Here is a 6,213-nt window from a genome sequence, read left to right as displayed (position 1 = left end):
CAGTCCTGGGTGTTCATTGGAAGGACTGATGCTGAAGCTGAAGCTCCAATACTTTGGCCACCTCATGCGAAGAGTTGACTCACTGGAGAAGACTCTGATGCTGGGAGGGATTGTGGGCAGGAGGAGAAGGGGACGACAGAGAATGAGATGACTGGATGGCATCACCGACTCGATGGACATGAGTTTGAGTGAACTCCGGGAGTTGGTGATGGACAGGGAGGCCTGGCGTGCCGTAATTCATGGGGTTGCAAAGAGACGGACACGACTGAGCGACTGAACTGAACTGAACTGAATCAGACACTTAGAGCAACCAGAGACATACCTGATGAAGAAGAGGTTGTTGAAATTTGGTAGCTGAGCAGTGGCCAATTATAACCCTTCATCCTTGGCCCTGCCTGGATGGGGAAAGCACCTTATGCTCCTGGAGCAGCTGGCTGGTGCTGGGGGGTTGGCAGTAAGCACTTTGTCTTATGAAAATTTGGGGCTGCACATTTTGGTTCTTCTAGCTTTTCCCTAAAGGACCAGTGCAGATGTTTGGGTTTGTTTTGGCCCCCTCCAACTACAGTGACATCCCTGGCAGGAACTACTGAAAAATTTAGACAGGAAGAACTTTGTTTTCCTCGGTATTTTGGATCCAGACACTTAAAATCTCTATGAGGTCATGGCTGACCACAGATATAATGCGAAAGGAAATTCAGCGACCACACATAAGAAAGGACAAAAACTTTTCAAACATAATCGAACGGCAGCATCCAACAGGCAAAAATCAGCAATCCCTGATAAGCAGGACAATCTGATTTTCATGCCACATTATGGCATTCAAAATACCCACTTCCCAACAAAGAATCACAAAGCAAGGAAACAGGAAAGTATGTCCCGTTCACATGAAAAAATATATATATATTTTGATATTTCAAAACTATCTCTAAGAAACCCAGACATTAAAACTGCTAGTAAAAAATTAGAAATCAACTGTATTAAATATGCTCAGTGAGCTAAAAGAAACAAGAACTAAAGGAAATTCAGAGAGCAATATATTAACAAATAGAGGGTCAATATATACACACTGTTCAAAAGAAACAAGCAAGAATTCTGATGATGAAGATGACTGAGACATAAGATAACTGCAAGTATTCAGTTTGAGAAACAGAAAAATAATGAAGAAAAATTAACAAAGCCCAAGGGACCTAGTGGAGAAGGCAATGGCAACCCACTCCAGTACTCTTGCTTGGGAAATCCCATGGATGGAGGAGCCTGGTAGGCTGCAGTCCATGGGGTCACTACTAGTCGGACACGACTGAGCAACTTCACTTTCACTTTTCACTTCCATGCATTGGAGAAGGAAACGGCAACCCACTCCAGTGTTCTTGCCTGGAGAATCCCAGGGACGGGGGAGCCTGGTAGGCTGCTGTCTATTGGGTCGCACAGAGTCAGACACAACTGACGTGACTTAGCAGCAGCAAGGGACCTAGGGAATATCATCAAGCATACAAATATATGTACCACAGGAGTCCCAGAAGGAGAAGAGAGAGGGACAGAAAAATATTTGAAGAGACAATGGCCACAAACACCCTAAATTTGTTGAAATAAATGTAAACATCCAAGAGGGTCAAGAAATTCCAAGCACTATAAATGCAAAGTGGCCCACAGGAAGACACATTAAACTCCTGAAAAACAAACTCTTGAAAACAGGAAGAAAGAAACATCTCTTTACATACAAAAATTTCTCAGTAACAGCTGATTTTTTTTTTTTAAATCAGAAACCATAGAGGGCAGAGGGCAGTAGGATAACATATTTAAAGTCTTGAAAGGAAAAAAAGAAAGTCTGTGAACCAAGAATTTTAAACACAGCAAAATTATCTTTTAAGAAAGAATGAAAAAGTAAGGCATTTCCAGACAAATAAAAGTTGATGGAGCATGTTACTAGTAGAATTGTCCTACAATAAATACTAAGGAAGTCCTTCAGGCTGAAACAAAGAAACAGTGGACAATACTGGAAGCCATGAGACTAAACAATACTTACCCTTAAGTGGAACTACACAGATAAATAATAAAGCCAGTTATTGCATTTTGGGTTTATAACTCATTTCCCTCATTACTGTTTCAAAAGAAAATACATAAAATAACCATTATAAATCTATGGGCACATAATGCATGTACACTAACAACTATCAGAAAGTGGAATTAAGAATCAAACCTCATTTACAATTGCATTATAAAGAATAAAATACCTGGCAATAAATCAAACCAAGAGGCATAAACTTCTACTCAGAAAACTATAAACTATATGATACTGATGAATGAAACTGAAAATGACACAAACGGAAAGATATATGCTCAGGAACCAGGAGAATATTGTTAAAATGTCCATATTACCCAAGGCAATCTACACTGGTTCTCAGTTCAGTTCAGTTCAGTTCAGTCGCTCAGTCGTGTCCGACTCTCCGCGACCCCATGAATCACAGCACGCCAGGCCTCCCTGTCCATCACCAACTCCCGGAGTTCACTCAAACTCATGTCCACAGAGTCGGTGATGCCATCCAGCCATCTCATTCTCCGTCGTCCCCTTCTCCTCCCGCCCCCAACCTTTCCCAGCATCAGAGTCTTTTCCAGTGAGTCAACTCGTCGCATGAGGTGGCCAAAGTATTGCAGTTTCAGCTTTAGCATCAGTCCCTCCAATGAACATCCAGGATTGATCTCCTCTAGAATGGACTGGTTGGATCTCCTTGCAGTATAAGGGACTCTCAAGAGTCTTCTCCAACACCACAGTTCAAAAGCATCGATTCTTCGGCGGTCAGCCTTCTTCACAGTCCAACTCTCACATCCATACATGACCACGGGAAAAACCATTGCCTTGACTAGACGGACCCTGGTTGGCAAAGCAATGTCTCTGCTTTTTAATATACTATCAAGGTTGGTCATAACTTTCCTTCCAAGGAGCAAGCGTCTTTTAGAAAAGACAAATCAATGAAAAGAAAAGAAAAAAAATCTAAATACAGAAACTGACCCCTATATTTATATATACACACACCCACATACTAATTTAGTATATAATAACAGAGGTATATCAAATTAGCAAGGATGAATTATTCAATAATTAGTATTCAAATAACTGGTTAATCAGAGATAAATACAAAGCTGAGTCCTTCACAATGAAAAAGCTGCAAGTGGATTCAAGACTTAAATGTTTAAAGATGCCCACGTTTTACAGTAATTAGAGATTCACTGCGTTAAACTATGAATTCTTTCGAGAAATCATCTCCAAATGTAAGCCACAGTCAACATCTGTATGACTCACTTTGTGGACAAATTTCTCAAAGGTTTGTTTGTGGTTATCTAACTTTGGGGGTTAAAAGGTAGAAAAGATGAATCATATTTCAGTTGATGCACAGAAAACTGTCCTCTGTAGGTATTTTCTCTCTTCTTGAAAATGGTCATAAGGCAGTATAAATAACTAAGAAATTAAATTTATTGTTCAAAACAACCCAGCCATATATATCTCCTTATATAGAAACTCATATAAATAAAAAAGTACTTAAGCCAACATATCCCATTCTTTCGTTTGAGTCTTAGGATGAAATAGACCCATAAGAACAACAACAAAAATCTCCCTTCTCCCCTACTCTGCTTCTAAAGGAAAAACATCTTAGGAGAGACAAACCAAAACTAAACTGATAATGTGGGCTGCTACTGCTGCTGCTAAGTCACTTCAGTCGTGTCCGACTCTGTGTGACCCCACAGACGGCAGCCCACCAGGCTCCCCCGTCCCTGGAATTCTCCAGGCAAGAACACTGGAGTGGGTTGCCATTTCCTTCTCCAAAGTGTGAAAGTGAAAAGTGAAAGTGAAGTTGCTCAGTCGTGTCCGACCCTCAGCGACCCACAGACTGCAGCCTACCAGGCTCCTCCATCCATGGGATTTTCTAGGCAAGAGTACTGGAGTGGCTTGCCATTGCCTTCTCCAGATAATGTGGGCAGCATTCTGTAAAATGTTCGGACGCTTATCACTGAAAAGGGCTGTAGTGGTTGGTATATATGACATCAATTTTCAGAATGGCATCAAGAATTCATCTCTAATCATCTTCTCTGAAGGAGTAAAAAGGAACCCTGGCTATCTCAACTTCAAATCAGTGAGGCGTCGATCCTGAGCTGGAGGAGGCCGAGAACTCGTCTCTTGGACCATGGGCTAGGCAGTTAAAAACATTCTGATTCTTCTGTCCTGGTACCAATAAATAAACTTCCTTTCCCTTTTCAGGGTCAGTTATTAAAGAGTATGTAACACAGCTGAATAACGCATATGGGCTTAGGAAAAACGGAAAGAGGCTTTAACTCTATGAAGTTGGTCCCTAGAAGTTATTCTGCAAAACACCTTAGTTGTATACTCACAAAACTCCAACTAATTCAGGCTATAGAAAAAGAAAGAAAAGGACAAGAGAGAAAGTGGTACTTTCAGACAGAAAGGACCTGGTGAGGTACAGGGCTGGCTCTCTCACAGTGCTAAGTGTGCTCTCCATTTTTATAACTATGACTCCAGATTCTCCTAAGACTGTGACCTTCACAATAAACTCTTTCCCCTTAAGTCCTGAACTTCAACCTCCCCCTTCAACAGTTGAGGGGCTGCCTCACTCACTAAATATTGATATTAACTTACAGCAGCCTCAATTTGGAATATAAAACTAAAAATAGCAAGCATGAGTCAACGTGGTAGGCTCTTTTCCCTCTGGGTGCACATAAACCTCTCATTATGAAGTTCAAGGAAGCTGGGAATGAATCAAAGAAAATACAGCCCCATGATTTCCACCTTCCATTAAATTGTAAATGAAAGTGTCATTTTAATTATAGTAGCAAAAGCCCTATTCTTTGTTACCATCAAGGCTCTATAAATTCACAATCTAATTAAAATTTCTTGAGTCAGAAAAAAAAAAAAAAGAACACCTTAAAATGTACTCTGACACAATAGCTACAAAAATCTACTGGTCCCCTCAACTCAAGAATATCTATTAGCACTGCCTAGAAGTCACTGAGCTATATGAAATGGAAAGACAGCTAGCCAAGAGCCATAAAATATGAAAACAGTATAAATAGGAGAACTATATTACAACTCTAGATTTTTTTTAAAAGATAAATTCACACTAAATTACATGCTAGGGAAAGAAGCACATTATTTACAACACACTGTTTAGTCATAACAAAGAAATGAAATAGTCACAAAAAATTAAAATTTTTAGTATTTGAGTGTGTTTACTGGTTCCAAATAGGAAAAGGTATACGTCAAGGTTGTATATTGTCACCTTGCTTATTTAACTTATATGCAGAGTACATCATGAGGAACGCTGGGCTGGAAGAAGCACAAGCTGGAATCAAGATTGCTGGGAGAAATATCAATAACCTCAGATATGCAGATGACACTACCCTTATGGCAGAAAGTGAAGAGGAACTCAAAAGCCTCTTGATGAAAGTGAAAGAGGAGAGTGAAAAGGTTGGCTTGAAGCTCCACATTCAGAAAACAAAGATCATGGCATCTGGTCCCATCACTTCATGGGAAATAGATGGAAAGACAGTGGAAACAGTGTCAGACTTTATATTTTTGGGCTCCAAAATCACTGCGGATGCTGATTGCAGCCATGAAATTAAAAGACGCTTGCTCCTTGGAAGGAAAGTTATGACCAACCTTGATAGTATATTAAAAAGCAGAGACATTACTTTGCCAACCAAGGTCCGTCTAGTCAAGGCAATGGTTTTTCCCGTGGTCATGTATGGATGTGAGAGTTGGACTGTGAAGAAAGCTGATCGCCGAAGAATCGATGCTTTTGAACTGTGGTGTTGGAGAAGACTCTTGAGAGTCCCTTGGACTGCAAGGAGATCCAACCAGTCCATTCTAAAGGAGATCAATCCTGGATGTTCATTGGAGGGACTGATGCTAAAGCTGAAACTGCAATACTTTGGCCACCTCATGCGACGAGTTGACTCACTGGAAAAGACTCTGATGCTGGGAAAGGTTGGGGGCGGGAGGAGAAGGGGACGACGGAGAATGAGATGGCTGGATGGCATCACCGACTCTGTGGACATGAGTTTGAGTGTACTCCGGGAGTTGGTGATGGACAGGGAGGCCTGGCGTGCTGTGATTCATGGGGTCGCGGAGAGTCGGACACGACTGAGTGACTGAACTGAACTGACTGAACTGAACTGGATTTGCACGGAAACTGAACACAGATC

Source organism: Moschus berezovskii, chromosome 17 (assembly GCF_049115385.1).
Source record: "Moschus berezovskii isolate FMDL1 chromosome 17, NW_MosBer_1.0, whole genome shotgun sequence".
Classification (NCBI taxonomy): Eukaryota; Metazoa; Chordata; class Mammalia; order Artiodactyla; family Moschidae; genus Moschus; species Moschus berezovskii.
This window is presented reverse-complemented; position numbering follows the sequence as displayed.